Source organism: Equus caballus, chromosome 13 (assembly GCF_041296265.1).
Source record: "Equus caballus isolate H_3958 breed thoroughbred chromosome 13, TB-T2T, whole genome shotgun sequence".
NCBI lineage: Eukaryota > Metazoa > Chordata > Mammalia > Perissodactyla > Equidae > Equus > Equus caballus.
This window is the reverse complement of record NC_091696.1, coordinates 21,257,291-21,273,952: the sequence shown is the minus strand read 5'-3', so window position 1 is coordinate 21,273,952 and position 16,662 is coordinate 21,257,291.

The window sequence follows — 16,662 nt, the reverse complement described above, 5'->3', positions numbered from 1 at the left end:
GGCCCTACAGCATCTTGGTTCCAGCTCTTTGGGAAGCTAAGAAACAACTCGCTGTGCCCAGTGCTCTTACAGCCTACCAGGAACATCTCTTCCAAAGGCCTGTGAAACGCAGTTTCTTTGCAGGCCTGATCTCGGTGAGGTAGGACTTCTGCTCTGTGTGTGCTACATTGCCCTAGAGCTGAAAGGCACAACGTGCAGGCTTCTTTCTAAAGGGCGAGTTGGGCCCCACAGCATCTTGCTTCCAGCTCTTTGGGAAGCTAAGAAACAACTCGCTCTGCACAGTGCTCTTACAGCCTACCGGGAACATCTCTTCCAAAGGCCTGTGAAACGCAGTTTCTTTGCAGGCCTGATCTGGCTGAAGTAGGTCTTCTGCTCTGGGTGTGCTACATTGCCCTAGAGCTGAAAGGCAGAACGTGCAGGCTTCTTTCCAAAGGGCGAGTTGGGCCCCACAGCATCTTGCTTCCAGCTCTTTGGGAAGCTAAGAAACAACTCGCTCTGCACAGTGCTCTTACAGCCTACCGGGAACATCTCTTCCAAAGGCCTGTGAAACGCAGTTTCTTTGCAGGCCTGATCTGGCTGAAGTAGGACTTCTGCTCTGGGTGTGCTACTTTGCCCTAGAGCTGAAAGGCACAACGTGCAGGCTTCTTTCCAAAGGGCGAGTTGGGCCCCACAGCATCTTGCTTCCAGCTCTTTGGGAAGCTAAGAAACAACTCGCTCTGCACAGTGCTCTTACAGCCTACCGGGAACATCTCTTCCAAAGGCCTGTGAAACGCAGTCTGTTTGCAGGCCTGATCTGGCTGAAGTAGGACTTCTGCTCTGGGTGTGCTACATTGCCCTAGAGGTGCAAGGCACAACGTTCAGGCTTCTTTCCAAAGGGCGAGTTGGGCCCCACAGCATCTTGCTTCCAGCTCTTTGGGAAGCTAAGAAACAACTCGCTCTGCACAGTGCTCTTACAGCCTACTGGGGAACATCTCTTCCAAAGGCTTGTGAAACGCAGTTTCTTTGCAGGACTGATCTGGCTGAAGTACGACTTCTGCTCTGGGTGTGCTACATTGCCCTAGAGCTGAAAGGCACAACGTGCAGGCTTCTTTCCAAAGGGCGAGTTGGGCCCCACAGCATCTTGCTTCCAGCTCTTTGGGAAGCTAAGAAACAACTCGCTCTGCACAGTGCTCTTACAGCCTACCGGGAACATCTCTTCCAAAGGCCTGTGAAACGCAGTTCCTTTGCAGGCCTGATCTGGCTGAAGTTGGACTTCTGCTCTGGGTGTGCTACTTTGCCCTAGAGCTGAAAGGCACAACGTGCAGGCTTCTTTCCAAAGGGCGAGTTGGGCCCCACAGCATCTTGCTTCCAGCTCTTTGGGAAGCTAAGAAACAACTCGCTCTGCACAGTGCTCTTACAGCCTACCGGGAAGATCTCTTCCAAAGGCCTGTGAAACGCAGTTTCTTTGCAGGCCTGATCTGGCTGAAGTAGGACTTCTGCTCTGGGTGTGCTACATTGCCCTAGAGCTGAAAGGCACAACGTGCAGGCTTCTTTCCAAAGGGCGAGTTGGGCCCCACACTATCTTGCTTCCAGCTCTTTGGGAAGCTAAGAAACAACTCGCTCTCCACAGTGCTCTTACAGCCTAGTGGGAACATCCCTTCCAAAGGCCTGTGAAACGCACCTTTTTTGCATGCCTGATCTGGCTGAAGTAGGACTTCTGCTCTTGGTGTGCTACAATGCCCTAGAGTTGAAAGGCACAACGTGCAGGCTTCTTTCCAAAGGGCGAGTGTGCCCCACAACATCTTGCTTCCAGCTCTTTGGAAAGCTAAGAAACAACTCGCTCTGCACAGTTCTCTTACAGGCTATCGGGAACATCTCTTCCAAAGGCCTGTGAAACGCAGTTTCTTTGCAGGCCTCATCTGGCTGAAGTAGGACTTCTGCTCTGGGTGTGCTACATTGCCCTAGAGCTGAAAGGCACAACGTGCAGGCTTCTTTCCAAGGGGCAAGTTGGGCCCCACAGCATCCTGCTTCCAGCTGTTTGGGAAGCTAAGAAACAACTCGCTCTTCTCAGTGCTCTTACAGCCTAGTGGGAACATCTCTTCCAAAGGCCTGTGTAACGCAGTTTCTTTGCAGGCCTGATCTGGCTGAAGTAGGACTTCTGCTCTGGGAGTGCTCCATTGCCCTAGAGCTGAAAGGCACAACGTGCAGGCTTCTTTCCAAAGGGCGAGTTGGGCCCCACAGCATCTTGCTTCCAGCTCTTTGGGAAGCTAAGAAACAACTCGCTCTGCACAGTGCTCTTACAGCCTACCGGGAACATCTCTTCCAAAGGCCTGTGAAACGCAGTTTCTTTGCAGGCCTGATCTGGCTGAAGTAGGACTTCTGCTCTGGGTGTGCTACTTTGCCCTAGAGCTGAAAGGCACAACGTGCAGGCTTCTTTCCAAAGGGCGAGTTGTGCCCCACAGCATCTTGCTTCCAGCTCTTTGGGAAGCTAAGAAACAACTCGCTCTGCACAGTGCTCTTACAGCCTACCGGGAACATCTCTTCCAAAGGCCTGTGAAACGCAGTCTGTTTGCAGGCCTGATCTGGCTGAAGTAGGACTTCTGCTCTGGGTGTGCTACATTGCCCTAGAGGTGAAAGGCACAACGTTCAGGCTTCTTTCCAAAGGGCGAGTTGGGCCCCACAGCATCTTGCTTCCAGCTCTTTGGGAAGCTAAGAAACAACTCGCTCTGCACAGTGCTCTTACAGCCTACTGGGGAACATCTCTTCCAAAGGCTTGTGAAACGCAGTTTCTTTGCAGGACTGATCTGGCTGAAGTACGACTTCTGCTCTGGGTGTGCTACATTGCCCTAGAGCTGAAAGGCACAACGTGCAGGCTTCTTTCCAAAGGGCGAGTTGGGCCCCACAGCATCTTGCTTCCAGCTCTTTGGGAAGCTAAGAAACAACTCGCTCTGCACAGTGCTCTTACAGCCTACCGGGAAGATCTCTTCCAAAGGCCTGTGAAACGCAGTTTCTTTGCAGGCCTGATCTGGCTGAAGTAGGACTTCTGCTCTGGGTGTGCTACATTGCCCTAGAGCTGAAAGGCACAACGTGCAGGCTTCTTTCCAAAGGGCGAGTTGGGCCCCACACTATCTTGCTTCCAGCTCTTTGGGAAGCTAAGAAACAACTCGCTCTCCACAGTGCTCTTACAGCCTAGTGGGAACATCCCTTCCAAAGGCCTGTGAAACGCACCTTTTTTGCATGCCTGATCTGGCTGAAGTAGGACTTCTGCTCTTGGTGTGCTACAATGCCCTAGAGCTGAAAGGCACAACGTGCAGGCTTCTTTCCAAAGGGCGAGTGTGCCCCACAGCATCTTGCTTCCAGCTCTTTGGAAAGCTAAGAAACAACTCGCTCTGCACAGTTCTCTTACAGGCTATCGGGAACATCTCTTCCAAAGGCCTGTGAAACGCAGTTTCTTTGCAGGCCTCATCTGGCTGAAGTAGGACTTCTGCTCTGGGTGTGCTACATTGCCCTAGAGCTGAAAGGCACAACGTGCAGGCTTCTTTCCAAGGGGCAAGTTGGGCCCCACAGCATCCTGCTTCCAGCTGTTTGGGAAGCTAAGAAACAACTCGCTCTTCTCAGTGCTCTTACAGCCTAGTGGGAACATCTCTTCCAAAGGCCTGTGTAACGCAGTTTCTTTGCAGGCCTGATCTGGCTGAAGTAGGACTTCTGCTCTGGGAGTGCTCCATTGCCCTAGAGCTGAAAGGCACAACGTGCAGGCTTCTTTCCAAAGGGCGAGTTGGGCCCCACAGCATCTTGCTTCCAGCTCTTTGGGAAGCTAAGAAACAACTCGCTCTGCACAGTGCTCTTACAGCCTACCGGGAACATCTCTTCCAAAGGCCTGTGAAACGCAGTTTCTTTGCAGGCCTGATCTGACTGAAGTAGGACTTCTGCTCTGGGTGTGCTACTTTGCCCTAGAGCTGAAAGGCACAACGTGCAGGCTTCTTTCCAAAGGGCGAGTTGTGCCCCACAGCATCTTGCTTCCAGCTCTTTGGGAAGCTAAGAAACAACTCGCTCTGCACAGTGCTCTTACAGCCTACCGGGAACATCTCTTCCAAAGGCCTGTGAAACGCAGTGTCTTTGCAGGCCTGATCTGGCTGAAGTAGGACTTCTGCTCTGGGTGTGCTACATTGCCCTAGAGCTGAAAGGCACAACGTGCAAGCTTCTTTCCAAAGGGCGAGTTGGGCCCCACAGCATCTTGCTTCCAGCTCTTTGGGAAGCTAAGAAACAACTCGCTCTGCACAGTGCTCTTACAGCCTACCGGGAACATCTCTTCCAAAGGCCTGTGAAAGTCAGTGTCTTTGCAGGCCTGATCTGGCTGAAGTAGGACTTCTGCTCTGGGTGTGCTACATTGCCCTAGAGCTGAAAGGCACAACGTGCCGGCTTCTTTCCAAAGGGCGAGTTGGGCCCCACAGCATCTTGCTTCCAGCTCGTTGGGAAGCTAAGAAACAGCTCTCTCTGCACAGTGCTCTTACAGCCTACCGGGAACATCTCTTCCAAAGGCCTGTGAAACGCAGTTTCTTTGCAGGCCTGACCTGGCTGAAGTAGGACTTCTGCTCTGAGTTTCCCACTTTGACCTAGAGCTGAAAGGCACAACGTGCAGGCTTCTTTCAAAAGGGCGAGTTGGGCCCCACAGCATCTTGCTTCCAGCTCTTTGGGAAGCGAAGAAAGAACCTGCTCTGCACAGTGCTCTTAAAGCGTACCGGGAACATCTCTTCCAAAGGCCAGTGAAACGCAGTTTCTTTGCAGGCCTGATCTGGCTGAAGTAGGACTTCTGCTCTGGGTGTGCTACATTGCCCTAGAGCTGAAAGGCACAACGTTCAGGCTTCTTTCCAAAGGGCGAGTTGGGCCCCACAGCATCTTGCTTCCAGCTCTTTCGGAAGCTAAGAAACAACTCGCTCTGCACAGTGCTCTTATAGCCTAGCGGGAACATCTCTTCCAAAGGCCTGTGAAACGCAGTTTCTTTGCAGGCCTGATCTGGCTGAAGTAGGACATCTCCTCTGGGAGTGCTACATTGACCTAAATCTGAAAGAAACAACGTGCAGGCTTCTTTCCAAAGGGCGAGTTGTGCCCCACAGCATCTTGCTTCCAGCTCTTTGGGAAGCTAAGAAACAACTCGCTCTGCACAGTTCTCTTACAGGCTATCGGGAACATCTCTTCCAAAGGCCTGTGAAACGCAGTTTCTTTGCAGGCCTCATCTGGCTGAAGTAGGACTTCTGCTCTGGGTGTGCTACATTGCCCTAGAGCTGAAAGGCACAACGTGCAGGCTTCTTTCCAAAGGGCGAGTTGGGCCCCACAGGATCTTGCTTCCAGCTCTTTGGGAAGCTAAGAAACAACTCGCTCTGCACAGTGCTCTTACAGCCTACCGGGAACATCTCTTCCAAAGGCCTGTGAAACGCAGTTTCTTTGCAAGCCTGATCTGGCTGAAGTAGGACTTCTGCTCTGGGTGTACTACTTTGCCCTAGAGCTGAAAGGCCCAACGTGCAGGCTTCTTTCCAAAGGGAGAGTTGGGCCCCACAGCATCTTGCTTCCAGCTCTTTGGGAAGCGAAGAAAGAACTTCCTCTGCACAGTGCTCTTACAGCGTACCGGGAACATCTCTTCCAAAGGCCTGTGAAACGCAGTTTCTTTGCAGGCCTGATCTGGCTGAAGTAGGACTTCTGCTCTGGGTGTGCTACATTGTCCTAGAGATGAAAGGCACAACGTTCAGGCTTCTTTCCAAAGGGCGAGTTGGGCCCCACAGCATCTTGCTTCCAGCTCTTTCGGAAGCTAAGAAACAACTCGCTCTGCACAGTGCTCTTATAGCCTAGCGGGAACATCTCTTCCAAAGGCCTGTGAAACGCAGTTTCTTTGCAGGCCTGATCTGGCTGAAGTAGGACATCTCGTCTGGGAGTGCTACATTGACCTAAATCTGAAAGAAACAACGTGCATGCTTCTTTCCAAAGGGCGAGTTGGGCCCCACAGCATCTTGCTTCCAGCTCTTTGGGAAGCTAAGAAACAACTCGCTCTGCACAGTGCACTTACAGCCTACCGGGAACATCTCTTCCAAAGGCCTGTGAAACGCAGTTTCTTTGCAGGCCTGATCTGGCTGAAGTAGGACTTCTGCTCTGGGTGTTCTACATTGCCCTAGAGCTGAAAGGCACAACGTGCAGGCTTTTTTCCAAAGGGCGAGTTGGGCCCCACAGCATCTTGCTTCCAGCTCTTTGGGAAGCTAAGAAACAACTCGCTCTGCACAGTGCTCTTACAGCCTAGTGGGAACATCCCTTCCAAAGGCCTGTGAAACGCAACTTTTTTGCATGCCTGATCTGGCTGAAGTAGGACTTCTGCTCTTGGTGTGCTACAATGCCCTAGAGCTGAAAGGCACAACGTGCAGGCTTCTTTCCAAAGGGCGAGTTGGCCCCACAGGATCTTGCTTCCAGCTCTTTGGGAAGCTAAGAAACAACTCGCTCTGCACAGTGCTCTTACAGCCTACCGGGAACATCTCTTCCAAAGGCCTGTGAAACGCAGTTTCTTTGCAGGCCTGATCTGGCTGAAGTAGGACTTCTGCTCTGGGTGTGCTACATTGCCCTAGAGCTGAAAGGCACAACGTGCAGGCTTCTTTAGAAAGGGCGAGTTGGGCCCTACAGCATCTTGGTTCCAGCTCTTTGGGAAGCTAAGAAACAACTCGCTGTGCCCAGTGCTCTTACAGCCTACCAGGAACATCTCTTCCAAAGGCCTGTGAAACGCAGTTTCTTTGCAGGCCTGATCTCGGTGAGGTAGGACTTCTGCTCTGTGTGTGCTACATTGCCCTAGAGCTGAAAGGCACAACGTGCAGGCTTCTTTCTAAAGGGCGAGTTGGGCCCCACAGCATCTTGCTTCCAGCTCTTTGGGAAGCTAAGAAACAACTCGCTCTGCACAGTGCTCTTACAGCCTACCGGGAACATCTCTTCCAAAGGCCTGTGAAACGCAGTTTCTTTGCAGGCCTGATCTGGCTGAAGTAGGTCTTCTGCTCTGGGTGTGCTACATTGCCCTAGAGCTGAAAGGCAGAACGTGCAGGCTTCTTTCCAAAGGGCGAGTTGGGCCCCACAGCATCTTGCTTCCAGCTCTTTGGGAAGCTAAGAAACAACTCGCTCTGCACAGTGCTCTTACAGCCTACCGGGAACATCTCTTCCAAAGGCCTGTGAAACGCAGTTTCTTTGCAGGCCTGATCTGGCTGAAGTAGGACTTCTGCTCTGGGTGTGCTACTTTGCCCTAGAGCTGAAAGGCACAACGTGCAGGCTTCTTTCCAAAGGGCGAGTTGTGCCCCACAGCATCTTGCTTCCAGCTCTTTGGGAAGCTAAGAAACAACTCGCTCTGCACAGTGCTCTTACAGCCTACCGGGAACATCTCTTCCAAAGGCCTGTGAAACGCAGTCTGTTTGCAGGCCTGATCTGGCTGAAGTAGGACTTCTGCTCTGGGTGTGCTACATTGCCCTAGAGGTGAAAGGCACAACGTTCAGGCTTCTTTCCAAAGGGCGAGTTGGGCCCCACAGCATCTTGCTTCCAGCTCTTTGGGAAGCTAAGAAACAACTCGCTCTGCACAGTGCTCTTACAGCCTACTGGGGAACATCTCTTCCAAAGGCTTGTGAAACGCAGTTTCTTTGCAGGACTGATCTGGCTGAAGTACGACTTCTGCTCTGGGTGTGCTACATTGCCCTAGAGCTGAAAGGCACAACGTGCAGGCTTCTTTCCAAAGGGCGAGTTGGGACCCACAGCATCTTGCTTCCAGCTCTTTGGGAAGCTAAGAAACAACTCGCTCTGCACAGTGCTCTTACAGCCTACCGGGAACATCTCTTCCAAAGGCCTGTGAAACGCAGTTCCTTTGCAGGCCTGATCTGGCTGAAGTTGGACTTCTGCTCTGGGTGTGCTACTTTGCCCTAGAGCTGAAAGGCACAACGTGCAGGCTTCTTTCCAAAGGGCGAGTTGGGCCCCACAGCATCTTGCTTCCAGCTCTTTGGGAAGCTAAGAAACAACTCGCTCTGCACAGTGCTCTTACAGCCTACCGGGAACATCTCTTCCAAAGGCCTGTGAAACGCAGTTTCTTTGCAGGCCTGATCTGGCTGAAGTAGGACTTCTGCTCTGGGTGTGCTACATTGCCCTAGAGCTGAAAGGCACAACGTGCAGGCTTCTTTCCAAAGGGCGAGTTGGGCCCCACACTATCTTGCTTCCAGCTCTTTGGGAAGCTAAGAAACAACTCGCTCTCCACAGTGCTCTTACAGCCTAGTGGGAACATCCCTTCCAAAGGCCTGTGAAACGCACCTTTTTTGCATGCCTGATCTGGCTGAAGTAGGACTTCTGCTCTTGGTGTGCTACAATGCCCTAGAGCTGAAAGGCACAACGTGCAGGCTTCTTTCCAAAGGGCGAGTGTGCCCCACAACATCTTGCTTCCAGCTCTTTGGAAAGCTAAGAAACAACTCGCTCTGCACAGTTCTCTTACAGGCTATCGGGAACATCTCTTCCAAAGGCCTGTGAAACGCAGTTTCTTTGCAGGCCTCATCTGGCTGAAGTAGGACTTCTGCTCTGGGTGTGCTACATTGCCCTAGAGCTGAAAGGCACAACGTGCAGGCTTCTTTCCAAGGGGCAAGTTGGGCCCCACAGCATCCTGCTTCCAGCTGTTTGGGAAGCTAAGAAACAACTCGCTCTTCTCAGTGCTCTTACAGCCTAGTGGGAACATCTCTTCCAAAGGCCTGTGTAACGCAGTTTCTTTGCAGGCCTGATCTGGCTGAAGTAGGACTTCTGCTCTGGGAGTGCTCCATTGCCCTAGAGCTGAAAGGCACAACGTGCAGGCTTCTTTCCAAAGGGCGAGTTGGGCCCCACAGCATCTTGCTTCCAGCTCTTTGGGAAGCTAAGAAACAACTCGCTCTGCACAGTGCTCTTACAGCCTACCGGGAACATCTCTTCCAAAAGCCTGTGAAACGCAGTTTCTTTGAAGGCCTGATCTGACTGAAGTAGGACTTCTGCTCTGGGTGTGCTACTTTGCCCTAGAGCTGAAAGGCACAACGTGCAGGCTTCTTTCCAAAGGGCGAGTTGTGCCCCACAGCATCTTGCTTCCAGCTCTTTGGGAAGCTAAGAAACAACTCGCTCTGCACAGTGCTCTTACAGCCTACCGGGAACATCTCTTCCAAAGGCCTGTGAAACGCAGTGTCTTTGCAGGCCTGATCTGGCTGAAGTAGGACTTCTGCTCTGGGTGTGCTACATTGCCCTAGAGCTGAAAGGCACAACGTGCAAGCTTCTTTCCAAAGGGCGAGTTGGGCCCCACAGCATCTTGCTTCCAGCTCTTTGGGAAGCTAAGAAACAACTCGCTCTGCACAGTGCTCTTACAGCCTACCGGGAACATCTCTTCCAAAGGCCTGTGAAAGTCAGTGTCTTTGCAGGCCTGATCTGGCTGAAGTAGGACTTCTGCTCTGGGTGTGCTACATTGCCCTAGAGCTGAAAGGCACAACGTGCCGGCTTCTTTCCAAAGGGCGAGTTGGGCCCCACAGCATCTTGCTTCCAGCTCGTTGGGAAGCTAAGAAACAGCTCTCTCTGCACAGTGCTCTTACAGCCTACCGGGAACATCTCTTCCAAAGGCCTGTGAAACGCAGTTTCTTTGCAGGCCTGACCTGGCTGAAGTAGGACTTCTGCTCTGAGTTTCCCACTTTGACCTAGAGCTGAAAGGCACAACGTGCAGGCTTCTTTCAAAAGGGCGAGTTGGGCCCCACAGCATCTTGCTTCCAGCTCTTTGGGAAGCGAAGAAAGAACCTGCTCTGCACAGTGCTCTTAAAGCGTACCGGGAACATCTCTTCCAAAGGCCAGTGAAACGCAGTTTCTTTGCAGGCCTGATCTGGCTGAAGTAGGACTTCTGCTCTGGGTGTGCTACATTGCCCTAGAGATGAAAGGCACAACGTTCAGGCTTCTTTCCAAAGGGCGAGTTGGGCCCCACAGCATCTTGCTTCCAGCTCTTTCGGAAGCTAAGAAACAACTCGCTCTGCACAGTGCTCTTATAGCCTAGCGGGAACATCTCTTCCAAAGGCCTGTGAAACGCAGTTTCTTTGCAGGCCTGATCTGGCTGAAGTAGGACAACTCCTCTGGGAGTGCTACATTGACCTAAATCTGAAAGAAACAACGTGCAGGCTTCTTTCCAAAGGGCGAGTTGTGCCCCACAGCATCTTGCTTCCAGCTCTTTGGGAAGCTAAGAAACAACTCGCTCTGCACAGTTCTCTTACAGGCTATCGGGAACATCTCTTCCAAAGGCCTGTGAAACGCAGTTTCTTTGCAGGCCTCATCTGGCTGAAGTAGGACTTCTGCTCTGGGTGTGCTACATTGCCCTAGAGCTGAAAGGCACAACGTGCAGGCTTCTTTCCAAAGGGCGAGTTGGGCCGCACAGGATCTTGCTTCCAGCTCTTTGGGAAGCTAAGAAACAACTCGCTCTGCACAGTGCTCTTACAGCCTACCGGGAACATCTCTTCCAAAGGCCTGTGAAACGCAGTTTCTTTGCAAGCCTGATCTGGCTGAAGTAGGACTTCTGCTCTGGGTGTACTACTTTGCCCTAGAGCTGAAAGGCCCAACGTGCAGGCTTCTTTCCAAAGGGAGAGTTGGGCCCCACAGCATCTTGCTTCCAGCTCTTTGGGAAGCGAAGAAAGAACTTCCTCTGCACAGTGCTCTTACAGCGTACCGGGAACATCTCTTCCAAAGGCCTGTGAAACGCAGTTTCTTTGCAGGCCTGATCTGGCTGAAGTAGGACTTCTGCTCTGGGTGTGCTACATTGCCCTAGAGATGAAAGGCACAACGTTCAGGCTTCTTTCCAAAGGGCGAGTTGGGCCCCACAGCATCTTGCTTCAAGCTCTTTCGGAAGCTAAGAAACAACTCGCTCTGCACAGTGCTCTTATAGCCTAGCGGGAACATCTCTTCCAAAGGCCTGTGAAACGCAGTTTCTTTGCAGGCCTGATCTGGCTGAAGTAGGACATCTCGTCTGGGAGTGCTACATTGACCTAAATCTGAAAGAAACAACGTGCATGCTTCTTTCCAAAGGGCGAGTTGAGCCCCACAGCATCTTGCTTCCAGCTCTTTGGGAAGCTAAGAAACAACTCGCTCTTCACAGTGCACTTACAGCCTACCGGGAACATCTCTTCCAAAGGCCTGTGAAACGCAGTTTCTTTGCAGGCCTGATCTGGCTGAAGTAGGACTTCTGCTCTGGGTGTTCTACATTGCCCTAGAGCTGAAAGGCACAACGTGCAGGCTTTTTTCCAAAGGGCGAGTTGGGCCCCACAGCATCTTGCTTCCAGCTCTTTGGGAAGCTAAGAAACAACTCGCTCTGCACAGTGCTCTTACAGCCTAGTGGGAACATCCCTTCCAAAGGCCTGTGAAACGCAACTTTTTTGCATGCCTGATCTGGCTGAAGTAGGACTTCTGCTCTTGGTGTGCTACAATGCCCTAGAGCTGAAAGGCACAACGTGCAGGCTTCTTTCCAAAGGGCGAGTTGGGCCCCACAGGATCTTGCTTCCAGCTCTTTGGGAAGCTAAGAAACAACTCGCTCTGCACAGTGCTCTTACAGCCTACCGGGAACATCTCTTCCAAAGGCCTGTGAAACGCAGTTTCTTTGCAGGCCTGATCTGGCTGAAGTAGGACTTCTGCTCTGGGTGTGCTACATTGCCCTAGAGCTGAAAGGCACAACGTGCAGGCTTCTTTAGAAAGGGCGAGTTGGGCCCTACAGCATCTTGGTTCCAGCTCTTTGGGAAGCTAAGAAACAACTCGCTGTGCCCAGTGCTCTTACAGCCTACCAGGAACATCTCTTCCAAAGGCCTGTGAAACGCAGTTTCTTTGCAGGCCTGATCTCGGTGAGGTAGGACTTCTGCTCTGTGTGTGCTACATTGCCCTAGAGCTGAAAGGCACAACGTGCAGGCTTCTTTCTAAAGGGCGAGTTGGGCCCCACAGCATCTTGCTTCCAGCTCTTTGGGAAGCTAAGAAACAACTCGCTCTGCACAGTGCTCTTACAGCCTACCGGGAACATCTCTTCCAAAGGCCTGTGAAACGCAGTTTCTTTGCAGGCCTGATCTGGCTGAAGTAGGTCTTCTGCTCTGGGTGTGCTACATTGCCCTAGAGCTGAAAGGCACAACGTGCAGGCTTCTTTCCAAAGGGCGAGTTGGGCCCCACAGCATCTTGCTTCCAGCTCTTTGGGAAGCTAAGAAACAACTCGCTCTGCACAGTGCTCTTACAGCCTACCGGGAACATCTCTTCCAAAGGCCTGTGAAACGCAGTTTCTTTGCAGGCCTGATCTGGCTGAAGTAGGACTTCTGCTCTGGGTGTGCTACTTTGCCCTAGAGCTGAAAGGCAGAACGTGCAGGCTTCTTTCCAAAGGGCGAGTTGTGCCCCACAGCATCTTGCTTCCAGCTCTTTGGGAAGCTAAGAAACAACTCGCTCTGCACAGTGCTCTTACAGCCTACCGGGAACATCTCTTCCAAAGGCCTGTGAAACGCAGTCTGTTTGCAGGCCTGATCTGGCTGAAGTAGGACTTCTGCTCTGGGTGTGCTACATTGCCCTAGAGGTGAAAGGCACAACGTTCAGGCTTCTTTCCAAAGGGCGAGTTGGGCCCCACAGCATCTTGCTTCCAGCTCTTTGGGAAGCTAAGAAACAACTCGCTCTGCACAGTGCTCTTACAGCCTACTGGGGAACATCTCTTCCAAAGGCTTGTGAAACGCAGTTTCTTTGCAGGACTGATCTGGCTGAAGTACGACTTCTGCTCTGGGTGTGCTACATTGCCCTAGAGCTGAAAGGCACAACGTGCAGGCTTCTTTCCAAAGGGCGAGTTGGGACCCACAGCATCTTGCTTCCAGCTCTTTGGGAAGCTAAGAAACAACTCGCTCTGCACAGTGCTCTTACAGCCTACCGGGAACATCTCTTCCAAAGGCCTGTGAAACGCAGTTCCTTTGCAGGCCTGATCTGGCTGAAGTTGGACTTCTGCTCTGGGTGTGCTACTTTGCCCTAGAGCTGAAAGGCACAACGTGCAGGCTTCTTTCCAAAGGGCGAGTTGGGCCCCACAGCATCTTGCTTCCAGCTCTTTGGGAAGCTAAGAAACAACTCGCTCTGCACAGTGCTCTTACAGCCTACCGGGAACATCTCTTCCAAAGGCCTGTGAAACGCAGTTTCTTTGCAGGCCTGATCTGGCTGAAGTAGGACTTCTGCTCTGGGTGTGCTACATTGCCCTAGAGCTGAAAGGCACAACGTGCAGGCTTCTTTCCAAAGGGCGAGTTGGGCCCCACACTATCTTGCTTCCAGCTCTTTGGGAAGCTAAGAAACAACTCGCTCTCCACAGTGCTCTTACAGCCTAGTGGGAACATCCCTTCCAAAGGCCTGTGAAACGCACCTTTTTTGCATGCCTGATCTGGCTGAAGTAGGACTTCTGCTCTTGGTGTGCTACAATGCCCTAGAGCTGAAAGGCACAACGTGCAGGCTTCTTTCCAAAGGGCGAGTGTGCCCCACAACATCTTGCTTCCAGCTCTTTGGAAAGCTAAGAAACAACTCGCTCTGCACAGTTCTCTTACAGGCTATCGGGAACATCTCTTCCAAAGGCCTGTGAAACGCAGTTTCTTTGCAGGCCTCATCTGGCTGAAGTAGGACTTCTGCTCTGGGTGTGCTACATTGCCCTAGAGCTGAAAGGCACAACGTGCAGGCTTCTTTCCAAGGGGCAAGTTGGGCCCCACAGCATCCTGCTTCCAGCTGTTTGGGAAGCTAAGAAACAACTCGCTCTTCTCAGTGCTCTTACAGCCTAGTGGGAACATCTCTTCCAAAGGCCTGTGTAACGCAGTTTCTTTGCAGGCCTGATCTGGCTGAAGTAGGACTTCTGCTCTGGGAGTGCTCCATTGCCCTAGAGCTGAAAGGCACAACGTGCAGGCTTCTTTCCAAAGGGCGAGTTGGGCCCCACAGCATCTTGCTTCCAGCTCTTTGGGAAGCTAAGAAACAACTCGCTCTGCACAGTGCTCTTACAGCCTACCGGGAACATCTCTTCCAAAAGCCTGTGAAACGCAGTTTCTTTGCAGGCCTGATCTGACTGAAGTAGGACTTCTGCTCTGGGTGTGCTACTTTGCCCTAGAGCAGAAAGGCACAACGTGCAGGCTTCTTTCCAAAGGGCGAGTTGTGCCCCACAGCATCTTGCTTCCAGCTCTTTGGGAAGCTAAGAAACAACTCGCTCTGCACAGTGCTCTTACAGCCTACCGGGAACATCTCTTCCAAAGGCCTGTGAAATGCAGTGTCTTTGCAGGCCTGATCTGGCTGAAGTAGGACTTCTGCTCTGGGTGTGCTACATTGCCCTAGAGCTGAAAGGCACAACGTGCAAGCTTCTTTCCAAAGGGCGAGTTGGGCCCCACAGCATCTTGCTTCCAGCTCTTTGGGAAGCTAAGAAACAACTCGCTCTGCACAGTGCTCTTACAGCCTACCGGGAACATCTCTTCCAAAGGCCTGTGAAAGTCAGTGTCTTTGCAGGCCTGATCTGGCTGAAGTAGGACTTCTGCTCTGGGTGTGCTACATTGCCCTAGAGCTGAAAGGCACAACGTGCCGGCTTCTTTCCAAAGGGCGAGTTGGGCCCCACAGCATCTTGCTTCCAGCTCGTTGGGAAGCTAAGAAACAGCTCTCTCTGCACAGTGCTCTTACAGCCTACCGGGAACATCTCTTCCAAAGGCCTGTGAAACGCAGTTTCTTTGCAGGCCTGACCTGGCTGAAGTAGGACTTCTGCTCTGAGTTTCCCACTTTGACCTAGAGCTGAAAGGCACAACGTGCAGGCTTCTTTCAAAAGGGCGAGTTGGGCCCCACAGCATCTTGCTTCCAGCTCTTTGGGAAGCGAAGAAAGAACCTGCTCTGCACAGTGCTCTTAAAGCGTACCGGGAACATCTCTTCCAAAGGCCAGTGAAACGCAGTTTCTTTGCAGGCCTGATCTGGCTGAAGTAGGACTTCTGCTCTGGGTGTGCTACATTGCCCTAGAGATGAAAGGCACAACGTTCAGGCTTCTTTCCAAAGGGCGAGTTGGGCCCCACAGCATCTTGCTTCCAGCTCTTTCGGAAGCTAAGAAACAACTCGCTCTGCACAGTGCTCTTATAGCCTAGCGGGAACATCTCTTCCAAAGGCCTGTGAAACGCAGTTTCTTTGCAGGCCTGATCTGGCTGAAGTAGGACAACTCCTCTGGGAGTGCTACATTGACCTAAATCTGAAAGAAACAACGTGCAGGCTTCTTTCCAAAGGGCGAGTTGTGCCCCACAGCATCTTGCTTCCAGCTCTTTGGGAAGCTAAGAAACAACTCGCTCTGCACAGTTCTCTTACAGGCTATCGGGAACATCTCTTCCAAAGGCCTGTGAAACGCAGTTTCTTTGCAGGCCTCATCTGGCTGAAGTAGGACTTCTGCTCTGGGTGTGCTACATTGCCCTAGAGCTGAAAGGCACAACGTGCAGGCTTCTTTAGAAAGGGCGAGTTGGGCCCTACAGCATCTTGGTTCCAGCTCTTTGGGAAGCTAAGAAACAACTCGCTGTGCCCAGTGCTCTTACAGCCTACCAGGAACATCTCTTCCAAAGGCCTGTGAAACGCACTTTCTTTGCAGGCCTGATCTCGGTGAGGTAGGACTTCTGCTCTGTGTGTGCTACATTGCCCTAGAGCTGAAAGGCACAACGTGCAGGCTTCTTTCTAAAGGGCGAGTTGGGCCCCACAGCATCTTGCTTCCAGCTCTTTGGGAAGCTAAGAAACAACTCGCTCTGCACAGTGCTCTTACAGCCTACCGGGAACATCTCTTCCAAAGGCCTGTGAAACGCAGTTTCTTTGCAGGCCTGATCTGGCTGAAGTAGGTCTTCTGCTCTGGGTGTGCTACATTGCCCTAGAGCTGAAAGGCACAACGTGCAGGCTTCTTTCCAAAGGGCGAGTTGGGCCCCACAGCATCTTGCTTCCAGCTCTTTGGGAAGCTAAGAAACAACTCGCTCTGCACAGTGCTCTTACAGCCTACCGGGAACATCTCTTCCAAAGGCCTGTGAAACGCAGTTTCTTTGCAGGCCTGATCTGGCTGAAGTAGGACTTCTGCTCTGGGTGTGCTACTTTGGCCTAGAGCTGAAAGGCACAACGTGCAGGCTTCTTTCCAAAGGGCGAGTTGTGCCCCACAGCATCTTGCTTCCAGCTCTTTGGGAAGCTAAGAAACAACTCGCTCTGCACAGTGCTCTTACAGCCTACCGGGAACATCTCTTCCAAAGGCCTGTGAAACGCAGTCTGTTTGCAGGCCTGATCTGGCTGAAGTAGGACTTCTGCTCTGGGTGTGCTACATTGCCCTAGAGGTGAAAGGCACAACGTTCAGGCTTCTTTCCAAAGGGCGAGTTGGGCCCCACAGCATCTTGCTTCCAGCTCTTTGGGAAGCTAAGAAACAACTCGCTCTGCACAGTGCTCTTACAGCCTACTGGGGAACATCTCTTCCAAAGGCTTGTGAAACGCAGTTTCTTTGCAGGACTGATCTGGCTGAAGTACGACTTCTGCTCTGGGTGTGCTACATTGCCCTAGAGCTGAAAGGCACAACGTGCAGGCTTCTTTCCAAAGGGTGAGTTGGGCCCCACAGCATCTTGCTTCCAGCTCTTTGGGAAGCTAAGAAACAACTCGCTCTGCACAGTGCTCTTACAGCCTACCGGGAACATC